Genomic DNA, 12,374 nt, shown 5'->3' with positions numbered 1-12,374 from the left:
ACAACAGACTGGTTCCAAATAGGAAAAGGAGTACGTCAAGGCTGTATATTGTCACCCTGCTTATTTAACTTATATGCAGAGTACATCACGCAAAATGCCAAGCTGGATGAAGCACAAGCTGGAATCAAGATTGCCAGGAGGAATACCAATAACCTCACCCTATGGCAGAAAGCAAAGAAGAACTAAAGAGCCTCTTGATGAAAGTGAAAGAGCAGAGTGAAAAAGTTGGCTTAAAACTCAACATTCAGAAAACTAAGATCATGGCATCTGGTCCCATCACTTCATGGCAAATAGATGGGGAAACAATGGAAACAGTGACATACTTTAATTTTGGGGGCTCCAAAATCACTGCAGATGGTGACTATAGCTATGAAATAAAAAGACGCTTGCTCCTTGGAAGAAAAGCTGTGACTAACCTAGACAGCATGTTAAAAAGCAGAGACATTACTTTGCCAACAAAGGTCCATCTAGTCAAAGCTATGGTTTTTCCAGTAGTTGTGTATGGATGTGAGAGCAGGACTATAAAGAAAGCTGAGTGTTGAAGAATTGATGCTTTTGAACTGTGGTGTTAGAGAAGACTCTTGAGAGTCCCTTGGACAGTAAGGAGATCAAACCAGTCAATCCTAAAGGAAATCAGTCCTGAATATTCATTGGAAGGACTGATGCAGAAGCTGAAACGCCAATACTTCCGCCACCTGATGCGAAGAACTAACTCATTGGAAAAGACCCTGATGCTGGGAAAGATGGAAGGCAGGAGGAGAAGGGGATGACAGAGGATGAGATGGTAGGATGGCATCACCAACTTGATGGACATGAGTTTGAGCAAATTCCGGGAGTTGGGGATGCACAGGGAGGCCTGGCGTGCTGCAGTTCATGGGATCACAAAGAGTTGGACATGACTGAGCGACTGAACTGACTGAACTGAAGCAGTTGCAATGGCAACCCACTCCAATATTCTTGCCTGAGAATCCCATGGACAGAGGAGCATGGCAGGCTACGTCCCATGGAGTTGCAAAGAGTCAGACACAACTGAGCGCAGCACAATCAGTTGAGACCTATCTACTCACCTGTAGGTTTTAGGGTTGCCAGATAAAATCCAGGATACCCAGTTAAGTTTGAATTTCAGATAGGCAATGCATGCAACTTTTAATACTTGCTCCATGCAATATTTAATATAAGTATGCCCCCAGTGTTGCATAGGACACACTTCTACAGTAAAAAAAATTATTCAGTGTTCATCTGCAATTCAAATTGAACTAGGCATCCAGTTTTTGATTGAACGAGGCTTTTTTATTTGCTGAATCTGGCAACCCTTTCCCTGAATTTGAAACTCTCAGAATTCTGCCCCTCCCCCACCCCAACCAGTCTTTTTTTTCACCTTCTCGGTGGAGATTCGGCCTCTCCTAGACCCAGGCTCTTTTTAATTTTCCTCCTCCCCTGGTTTTTATTTACTTTAGCAAAATCACACTGGGTATCAATTTCAAAGTCTTTGATGTTATACTGGAGACTCGGGTTGAGGCTGTCTGAGCTTTAGGAAGGTTTCTTCAGGACACTGGGAGGAAATTAAACCTCAGAAAATATGCTTGACATTTTTTCTTTCCTCCTGAAAAGAACGTCTGTGGCTCAGGCTCCGTTCTGGTCACGGGAGCGCAAACAGTGGAGTGAAGGCCAAAACCCCCGCTTCTCAAGCCTCCACCGGCTGTGGTCCCGGCCCATGAGTGATTTATCTCCAGCTGCACTGGCGGCTTTCCCAGGGTTTCCATCCTCAGCTGAACTTATTCAGGGAGGCCCCGAGCCTGCAGGCTCCAAGGGATCCGAGAAGTCAGCGAGACTGGGGCTTCCCAAGCTGTATTGTGCACATGGATTCCCTGGGGAGCTTTCTCCAGCCCTAGTGCCAGGGCTCGTGAACCCAGGATCTCTGGATGTGGATGCCTGGATCGTGAGTTTGAAAAAAAACTCCTCTGAGGATTCTAGTGGGAGCCTTGCTGCTCTGGCTGGTGGGAGCTGATGGGTAAATGCCCCAGCTCCCTCCCCCTTGGTTGGGGTAACTCTGAGGCCCTTGCCTCTCTCTGGTGGTCATGTCTGTCCTGGGTGTCCCAGCTGCCCACAGCAGTAACTGGCTTCCTTCACTTCCTAGGTGCTTTTGGTTGCAACCAACAGACCCCAGGTTTGGTCTCTGGTCCTCCTTTCTCTTCTGTTTCCTCATCCGACCTCTTCTGTGCATGAGTGCCTGCTCAGTCATGTCAGACTCTTTGCGACCCCGTGGACTGTAGGCCACCAGGTTCCTCTGTCCATGGGATTTTCCCAGGCGAGAATACTGGAGTGGGTTGCCATTCCCTTCTCCAGGGGATCTTCCTGACCCAGGGATTGAACCCGAGTCTCTTACGTTTCCTGCATTGGCATGTGGGTTCTTTACCACTGAGCCACCGGGGAAGCCATAGAGTCCATTACAACCATCCAGTCTGGCTGCTAACCCTAACCCCTATTCTCACTGACTTCCCTCATTTTCCAAGCCTTCATATCAAGGTTGCATCTGTCTTCTAGAATTTCCATCTTCAAAATAACTGAGTTACTTCTGCCTCACTCCCCAGAGCATTCCCTGGGAAATTTTTTTGTTTGTTTTCTAAATGATTTCCAGGTGGGTTATTTGTACCAGCCACTATGCAACGGGGCTGGGACTTACTGAAATTGGCTTTTACCAGTCAAGTCCCACCCCTGGGCCTAGGGTGGGGTCAGACATACAGTCTGCTTGGCTGCCAGGTGGTGGGGGGTGGACCTGGGGGAGGGGGAGCTTTGGGAGCAACCACAAGGTAAAAGAAGGGTGACCTGCAGAGGAAGGGGTGGGGTGGGAGAGGAGAGTAGAGGGGTTGTGGGAGCCCTGAGCATCCTAAGCTGATTCTCAGAAAAGGCAGTGTCCTTTGACAGTTCTGAGGCTCTCTAACTGTGGTTTCAGCTCCTGGCAAACTTCTTTTTTCCACTGTAGGCAGAGTTGTCTATTGGCCTCGCTGTGTCTACGGGAGGGGCCTCCAGAACAGATCCTGGGACAAGGGCTCGTGTGCCTGTGGTTTATTAAGGAAGTTCTCCCAGGAGAAACTTCGAAGGGAATGGAGAAAGCAGGTCAGGACAGGGGGAAGGCCACAGTGGGAGCAATTTTAGGCAGAGTCCCGCAGAGGGTGTGTTAGCCTTGGGACACCTGGAGCATGAGGGATGCTCAGGGTTATGCTGACTAGAGGCAAGAGGGCCAAATGTCCATACTCCTGTTAGTCCTTCACCAAATATGGTGGATGAGTGGGCTGTGGAAGAAGAATGTGAAGTTCCAGTGCTCCAGGCTCACTGTCTCCAGGCAAGGAAACTGTGGCAGACGGGCAGCCTTTCAAGGATGAGCCCCAGGGGCACTCTCCAGAGAGGAAAAGCCCTTTTGAGCAGGGAGGAGACAGCGATACATGCTGTTAAAAGGAGACCTGGGGTGGGTGGGGCCCCTGGCATTGCCCACTCCAAGCCAGGATGGCCCGATCAGCCAAGTCCATGCATCAGCTTTCACCCATAAAGCAGGGTCTCCGCCTCTGATCTGTCAGCCCAGCTCTCACATTAATTTTGCTCAGCCCCCAGTGAGCTGGTCTGCCAGTGCCTTAAGGCCTCTGCACTCATTGTTAGTTGCTCAGTCGTGTCTGACTCTTTGTGACCCCCTGGACTGTAACCCATCAGGCTCCTCTGTCCATGGAGTTCTCCAGGCAAGAATACCAGAGTCCATTCCCTTCTTCCAGGGGATCTTTCTGACCCAGGGATCGAACTTGGGTCTCCTGCATTGCAGGCAAATTCTTTACTGTCTGAGCCACCAGGGAAGCTAGTTGCCAACATTTAAATCTCAGGCGATTTGTGCACAAGAATCCGGGTCTCTAGGTCAGATTTATTATTGGAGGCCCACGCTCCACGTGGCCACAATTGGTGGAGGCCGTGCATCTTCCCGTGCTGATCAATATTAGTGGAGGGTCCTGATGCCACAGCCCCCATTGTTCTCTATCATGTTCCAAACACATGCACTATAATTTTTCTTCATAGGAGAGTCAAGAGGAAAGATGCTGGACTCACATCTATCAAGTGGAGGGAAACACATGGTGGTTAATGTGGACATGAGATGTGTTTGCCTCTGAAGACTGCAGCCCAAGACGCCCATAGGAAGCCTCCATCCTGGTGCCCGCTGGGCCGTGAGTTTGCCCCTCCAGCTATGAGCTCGGCGCCCCCACCAGACGCTTCCTTTTCCACCAGGATCCAGCTGCTCGTCAGCCCCTCCCCCACCCCACTTTGTTAGAAGCAGCTGTTTTTCCCCTTCCAGCCCTCCAAGTGCTGATTTCATTTCTTTCCCGACAGAAGTTTGGAGCCAGGAGGGAAATGGTTTGGCAGGAAATCAACAAGCCACAGGAGGAAGACAACAGAGTGGAGAAAGCAGACGCCTCACAGAAACGCTGGGCCGAGGGGGTCTGAGTAGGCAGACTGAACGGGGCTCCGAAGACCCCCGGAAGTCCCTGCAAGTCCCTGGAGCCTGGGTGGGTTGGTGGCCTCTATGGACTTTACTTGCTCTCCTCTGAGTTGCTCTTAGCAACTTTAGCTGGGGTGGATTCCAGAAAGTTCTTTTTCCCAGCAGTTTTTCTCTCCGGTGTCACTGGAGAGAGGTGAAGGCAAGCTGCGGGGAGGAGGGGGACCACTGGGGCCCGGGGCTGGCAGGGGACATTTGAAATGTGTGTTGCATGTCGACAGTGCCAGGGGAGGAGACTTAAGGGGTGATGAGAGGTACTGGAGGACCGAAGGCTAGAGAGCTGTGATGTGTGTAGGCCGTCGAGACTCAGCACCCGTGGCCCCTGGGACGGGGGGCCCAGGCCTGGAGGAGCCCAGTCCCCCACTTCCCAAGGTCTCACTTTGTCCCTCCACCCTCACCCCAGCCACAGCTGCTCCGGCTCTTCTCCTCGAAATCACCCTCTCCTCCCAACCCAGCTAAACTAGCGTCTTTTGAGTTCTGGAAAAATTCCTCTCCCCTTAACTATGCCATAAAAGGGCTGAAAGTTTCCAAAAGGAACACTTAACTGAGACATAGAGGGGAAAACTTGGGCGCAGAGAAATGGCTGATGTTACAGAGTGCAGACCCAAGTCTAGGTCAACCGCATGTCTGGTGGGGGGTCGCCTGGTGGTGCAGGAGCCAGCTGTTCTTGGAATTCCTTGACTCAGTCCAGCCTGTGTGGTGGCCGCAAACACAGGCTGACTTCTGGGCGGAAATGTGGCTAATGGAGTTGGGGGGCTGCTTCCAGCCTTGTGGGACTTTTGAGTTGCTCAGAGGCTGCTGGGCCCAGGTCTTTGTCTGGGAAGGGACTCTTCGCACCTCCACCCTACCCTGGGCCGAGCCAGGCCCCTCTCAGCGGCCCTCCCCCACCCAGCCACCTCCTTGAGTCTTGTCCTGGCCCTGTCTCCTTCTTCATTCTTCTCCTGGAAGTGACTGGCTCCTGGCTTAGGAGAGCCCACCACCCCTTTCCCCACACCATCAATCTCTCTCTGCCTGGCCAGTTTGTCAGAAGTGGGTTTGGGGCTGGCTCCAGCGTAGAGCAGCGGGGTGCACTGGGCCCTCCAATGGGTCTCTCCATTTCTAAGCCTACATCACCTGTGGGGTCCCCTAGGAGTCTGGTTTCTGTCTTGAGGGATTGAACTTGTCCATGAGGAAGACGTAGCTGATCTACCCAAGTGTAATGTGTGTTATTTTTCAAAACAGGTGAAACATCTACATGTTAGTATAATCACACATGAAGCATAAGTGGCTTCACCCCTCTATCCCTTCTTCTTCTCTAGAGAGAACCACTACCTGTGCGTCTTCAAGAGGTCGTCCCTGCAAGCATATATATGTGTATATTTTGTGGAAGGTATGTATAAATGTATAATATAGATTATATACATTTGTATGTACATATAAATGTATTATATGCAGGGCACACATGCACACACACACAGTCAGCCCTTCCTATCTGCAGGTTCCACACTATGAGTTCAATAAATTGTGGATCAAAAATATTCCCCCAAAGGAGGAAAGAGAGGGTAGAATATACGGAGAGTGTAACATGGAAACATACATTACCATATGTAAAATAGATAGCCAATGGAAATTTGTCGTGTGACTCAGGGAACTCAAATGGGGGTTCTGTAACAACCTAGAGGGGTGGGATGCGGAGGGAGGTGGGAGGGAGGAAAAGGGAGGGGACATAGGTATACCTATGGCTGATTCATGTTGATGTTTGGCAGAAACAAACACAATACTGTAAAGCAATCATCTTTCAATTAAAAGGGGTTCCCTGATAGCTCAGTTGGTAAAGAATTGGCCTGCAATGCAGGAGATCTCAGTTCGATTCCCAAGTTGGGAAGATCTGCTGGAGAAGGGATAGTCTACCCACTCCAGTATTCTTGGGCTTCCCCGGTGACTCAGATGGTAAAGAATCTGCGTGCAATGCGGGAGACCTGGGTTGGATCCCTGGGTTGGGAAGATCCCCTGGAGAAGGGAACAGCTACTCACTCCAGTATTCTGGCCTGGAGAATTCCATGAACTGTATAGTCCATGGGGTCCCAAAGAACTAGACACGACTGAGGGACTTTCACTTTCACTTTTCAATTAAAAATAAATAAATTTAAAAAATTCCTCCCCCAAATTCCAGAAAGTTCCAAAAAGCAAAACCTGGATTTGCTGTGTGGGCCAGCATTGTATTAGGTATTGTAGGTAATCTAGAGATGGTTTAAAGTTTATGGGAGGACGGAGGTCTATCATATGCAAACATTACACCATCTTATATGAGGAACTTGAGCATCTGAGGATTTTGGGGTGTGGCTGGAGGTGGGGGTGGGGGCCTGAACCTAATCCCACTGTGGGAGGGGCAACTGTATATAAATTCATTTAATATATTTTGGAGATAGTTTTGTATGGGCACAGAAAGTGCTTCTTCATTTTAAAAAGTGGCTGCTAATGTCCCTTGTAGGGTTGTATATTTGTTTAACCAATTCTTTATTTCCAGGCCTTTGGGTTGCTCCCAATCTTGCTATCTCTCTAAGCCACAGTGAGCATCTTTATCTTTGTAACTAGACTGCTTGGCACAAGTGCCTGTGTGTCTGCAGGATAAATCCTGGCAGTGGTGTTCTTGGCCAAAAGATATGTGCATTTTTAGTTTTGATAAATATTGTCAAAATGCCCTCTGGGGCGACTGTACTGATTTCTTAAGTCCCATCAACAATATTTGAGAGCGTCTGTTTCTCTACACCCTCACCAACACAGAGGGCCATAAAACTTTTTGATATTTGCCAGCCCAGGAGCTAAAAGTAATTGGTACATAGTAGTCATTATAATTCTTTCTTCTTTATACCAGTGTGGTTAAAGCATCTTCTCATTATGTTCAAAGACCCTTTATTCCCATTTCTATAAGTTTTTTTCTAACCTTTCCCATCTTTTTTTTTTTTTTTTGGCTGTACCACCTAGCATGTAGGATCTTAGTTCCTGGACCAGGGATTGAACCCATACCCCCTGCAGTGGAAACGCGGAGTCTTAAACACTGGACCACCAGGGCATTCCCCATCTTGGTTTTTTTCTTTTTTAACTAGGTTGTTGGCCTTTTTCTGGACTTCCCTGGTGGTTCAGATGGTAAAGAATCCGCCTGCAATGTGGGAGACCTGGGTTCGACCCCTGGGTTGGGAAGATCCCCTGCAGAAGGGAACGGCTACTCACTCCAGTATTCTTGCCTGGAGAATCCCATGGACAGGGGAACCTGCTGGGCTACAGTCCATGGGGTCAGAAAGAGTTGGAAATGACCGACTTTCACTTCACTTCAGTTGACTATTTTCTTATTGATATCTAGAAGTGCTTTATATATTAAGGAAATTGGCCTTTGCCAACCCCCAAGTTGTAAATCTCTTTGTATTTTGTTTATATTTGGACTTTTATTTGACACTTGAATTTAAAATTTTAATATAATTAAATTTATTACTTAAAAAAAAATGCCTTCCAGATTTTGTTTTGCTGAGAAAAATCTTTCCCACTCTGAGATTATTTTAAAAACTTATTCCATTTTTCCTAATGCTTATATGGTTTGTTTTAATGTTTAAATTTCTGACCCATCTGGAATTTATTTATTTACGTACTTATTTATTTATTGAAGTGTAGTTGATGAACAATATTATGCTACTGTCAGATGTACTACATAGTGATTTGACAGTCAAATGCATTATGAAATGATCATAGCAATAATTCTAGTAACCATCTGTCACCATACATAAAAATTAGTATTTATTACTGCATTCTATTAGCTGTAAACCACATCCCTGTGAATTATTTATTTTGTAATTGGAAGTTTGTGCTCTTCACCTCCTTCAGCTATTTTACTCAACCCCTGACCTGTTGGTGACCACCTGTTTCTTCTTTGTATTTATGAATCTGTTTCTGTTTTGTTTGTTAGATTCCACATATAATGAAAATACCGTGTGCAGTATTTGTCCCTCTCTATCTGACTTATTTCACTTAGCATAAAACACTCTAGATTTATGTGTTGTTGTAAATGGCAAAATTAAATTCTTTTTAATGACTAATATTCTGTGTGTCTCTGTGTGTGTATGTATATATATATATATATAAAACCTAAACTGTATCCATATATAAAAACTAATCAGTACCCATTCATATACTGGTAGGCACTTAGGTTACTTCCATATCTTGCTATTGCAAATAATGCTGCAATGAACATAGGGGTGCATATAACAGATATTTCAAATTAAATAATATTTCAAATTAGTATTTTGTGTTCTTCAAGACAATACCCAGGAGTAGTATTGCTGGCTCATATGGTAATTCTATTTTTCATTTTTTGAGGAACCTCTGTATGTTTTCCATAGTGGCTGCCTCTTTCCATTCCCAGCAACAGAGTGTGAGTATTCCCTTTCCTGCACATTGTCACCAGCATTTGTTATCTGTGGTCTTTTTGATGGTGGCCATTCTGACAGGTGTGAGCTGACATCTCATTGTGGTTTTGATTTGCATCTCTCTGATGAGTAGTGTTGCCGAGCATCTTTTCTTGTGTCTATTTTGGGCTGAGGAGTAAGGTGGGGATCCTGCTTTATTTTTCCCAGGTGGCCACCCAGTTGTCCCAGTGAATCATATTCTTCTGAAGGCTCCCTCTTTTCTCCATAGATATAAACTATGAAACTGCTTTCTTCGACACGTATTTAGTGGGGAGCTGGTGGAGAGGTAGGTGACAGGCCCTGCCTTAGTCTCAGCCCCATTTTCTTGAATGGTTCAGTTCAGAATCCAAACTTGCAAATTCCACGCGGGGAAGCAGAAGCCCTGCAGTTCATGAGGCATCTCTTTTCTCATTGGGGGGCGGCTCCTTGGTCCCACCTTCCCTACTTTCCCCACTGGGGCCAGAAAGCACACCTTCCACTCGCCCCTGCGCAGTGATGGAGGAACCCCAGGTCTGGTCCCCGTGGAGCATGTCCAGGTCTGGTCTGTGCTCATCTACACCCGGGGGCTTCAGAGGCTTCCCCTCTCTTTATCTTCAGAGCACACCTCTTGGTGGCTCCTCACCCGCCCGGTTTAGGGATGCAGGTGATGAGGCTTGGAGAGACTGCGCCAGCTCAGGATTGGATCCTGAATCTGAATACCCAGGGTCAAACTCAAGACCTTGTCCTCAGCACCCCCAGTTTTCCACACCTCTTTGCATCTCAGGATTCCCCTCTTCAGGCACTAGTGGCCCAGCCAGGACCCCTCTCCCTGGGTGCCCCCTGGTACTATTAACACCCTCCTCTGCAGACGTCTATCAGGGCCAACTCACTGCTGGGCGACCATGAATGGTAATGAGTTTCCTTTCTTATTATCTCCAGTTTTACCGGAAATGCAGCGTGGTGGCCAGTCCACACTCTGAATTCATGGTGAACCGACCGGCACCTGCGTGTGGAAGGATGGACATCACTGGTCCAATGGACCCAAGTCACCGCCATCAACCTGGCCCCTCTCGCTGCTCTGGTGCTGGGAGCTCCCACAATCACACTCGCGCTTTAAAGGCCACCTGGGTAATTTTCTTGTTCTAAATCTGAGCTTATTCAAAGAAAAATGACTTTGGCTTGGTGTGTGAAAAAGGTCAGGTCATTGCACTGTTGGAAACATCTACATGCTTGCAAAGAACGGAGAATTTTCTGACCGTGTGGCTCCCTCAGCGCCTTTACCGTGATTTGTTTCTCCCTTTGTGTGGAGTCAGGGTGAGTGTTTTTAAAAAGGCATCTGGAAGCCTGAGCGTCATGTCACCCGCAGGAGGGGTCAGGTCAGCTGGCCACTGCCGTCCAGGGGAGCAATGTGTTTTTGACTAAAATATGAAAAGTTTCAACATTCATTCTAGAATCTGTTAACACTTATTATTTTTTCCTTTCATAAGCAATTGTTTAAAAAGAATTTTTATTTTGCATTCATCTTAATTTTACCCTGACTTTTCATTTGAAAAAATTTTCAGCCACAGAAAACTGCGAGAATAATAACTGTCAAATTCATCACCAGTTAACATTTTGCCACATTTACTCTATCTCGCTATAGAAACACAGACATTGGTCCAAAAAAAATCAGTAATATTTCCTTCCTTCTTTTCTTCTTGGTTCTTTTTTTTCCCCTGGATTATTTGAAAGTTGTACATTTTGTGCAGGTAGGTCTGCACATCTATTCTAAGACATGATCACTCTCCTTCATAAGAACAAAACCCTTATCACACCAGTGAATCTTACACAGAGGCACATCTGGTCTCTCTCTGGGGTCAATATTCAGATTTTGCCAGTTTTCCTAATCCTGGCCTTTCCCTCTTGATCCAGGGTCCATATAAGGCCCACCACCTCCCCCCACTGTTGGGTCTTCTCTACCGTCTCTCATCTGAACCTTCTCCTACCCATCTTGTCTTTCCAGACGCTGGTATTTTGAAGCGTTCAGGTTGTTCGTTTGGCAGTTATGCATGCATGCTTAGTTGCTCAGTCGTGTCTGACTCTGCGAGCCCATGAACTGTAGCCTTCCAGACTCCTCTGTCCATAGGATTTCCCAGGTAAGAATACTGGAGTAGGTTGCCATTTTCTTTTCCAGGGGATCTTCCTGATCTAGAGATTGAACCCACATCTCCTGTGTTGCAGGTGGACTTTTTACCTGCTGAGCCATCCAGGAAACCCATTTGTTTTGCAGAATTCTCTTCAATTTGGATTTGACTGATTCCTCTTTATGAAGAAACTCGGGTGAACTACTGTCTACTTTGCCAGGATCAATCTTAAGTTTTATTCTGCTTTTGAAGAGCTGCTCACATGAAATAAAACCCAGAAGATACAGAAGAATTCATACTCAAGGGTCTCTCCCTTTTTCTGTCCCTTCCTAGAGGCAATGTGTGCTCCAGATTTCTGTGTCTCCTTCAGAGACAATAGCCCACATACTGGTCTAATGATGGATCCACACATCCACCTGGGGAGTTCAGTGGGTGTGACTGTCTTGTCTGTTACTCTCTTGCCTAGAAGCCTTGAAAGACTGTCAGAAGGCCCACTAAGATGCTTATCTGGCCACTGGTCCTTCCCCTCCCTTCTCACCCTGTCACAGTGGTCTCCCTCCCGAGTGAGACAGGCTGGGACCTGGGACCCTCGACCTGAGTCCTTGCAGGTTGCACCTGGACAGACATTCAGGAAACACTTGTGCAGAATGGCTTTGCCCGCACACACACATAGCGTACACACACACACACATGCCACACATGCACACACCCACCATACACACACACACACACACACACACACACCACACCATATGTGCACACACAGCACACACACACACGCATACACCACATCATATGCACACATACACATACCCCCCCATACCACATACCATATACACACATACACCACACACACACATACCATACATACATACACCACACACACACATACCACACACCATATGCACACACACACCATACACACATATACCATACACACACACCACACACCATACACACACATACCATACACACCACACACCATATGCACACACACACACTACACACAGACCACACACATACCATGCACACATACACCACACACACACACCATACACCATACACACACACACTACACACACATACCATACACACCACACACCATATGCACACACACACCATACACACACATACACACACACACACACCCCACACTATATGCACACACACACCACACACACATACCATATACACACACCACACACCACACACACACACACACACACACCCACACACACACCACACACCACACACATACCATGCACACATACACCACGCACACACACCATGCACCATATGCAC

The 12,374-nt window shown here is 47.1% G+C and overlaps 1 long non-coding RNA gene across 4 annotated transcripts; it reads left to right on the top strand.

Moving 5' to 3' along the window:
• The first annotated feature begins 1,814 nt into the window (after positions 1-1,814).
• LOC122681590 lies at positions 1,815-11,364 on the top strand. 4 transcript variants are annotated; one of them, XR_006337042.1, is made up of 9 exons: positions 2,876-3,117; positions 4,060-4,205; positions 4,369-4,544; positions 5,833-5,903; positions 8,882-8,936; positions 9,139-9,256; positions 9,889-10,077; positions 10,952-11,084; positions 11,170-11,364. It is a non-coding gene; the product is annotated as an uncharacterized LOC122681590 (long non-coding RNA). The 4 variants fall into 4 exon arrangements; XR_006337040.1 differs by lacking the exons at positions 2,876-3,117; positions 9,139-9,256 and adding an exon at positions 1,815-1,939; XR_006337041.1 differs by lacking the exon at positions 9,139-9,256 and having other exon boundaries at positions 4,372-4,544.
• Positions 11,365-12,374: the final 1,010 nt, after the last annotated feature.

Source organism: Cervus elaphus, chromosome 23 (genome assembly GCF_910594005.1).
Source record: "Cervus elaphus chromosome 23, mCerEla1.1, whole genome shotgun sequence".
NCBI classification, from domain to species: domain Eukaryota; kingdom Metazoa; phylum Chordata; class Mammalia; order Artiodactyla; family Cervidae; genus Cervus; species Cervus elaphus.
This window is presented reverse-complemented; position numbering and strand designations above follow the sequence as displayed.